This window comes from Meleagris gallopavo, chromosome 15, assembly GCF_905368555.1.
Source record: "Meleagris gallopavo chromosome 15, MGAL_WU_HG_1.1, whole genome shotgun sequence".
NCBI classification, from domain to species: Eukaryota; Metazoa; Chordata; class Aves; order Galliformes; family Phasianidae; genus Meleagris; species Meleagris gallopavo.
The window spans coordinates 7,475,415-7,475,618 of record NC_139418.1 but is presented as its reverse complement, the minus strand read 5'-3'; positions in this window follow the sequence as shown (position 1 = coordinate 7,475,618).

Below are 204 nucleotides of genomic sequence, written 5' to 3'. Positions count from 1 at the left end.
CATCCCTTTCTTTAAATATGCACAAAACCTGAAACCCATCTTTTGCCCTTGATTTCTGCTGATCTCCAGATTAGTTGAAGATCTTTTATTGAATTACGACCTTCATTTTCATATAGGTCAATGGCATCCATGTTAATGACTCACTTACAAAAGTACATTTCCAAGGGGTGTGACTACAGGTGGGCTGAACAGCTTGGTCTGGCT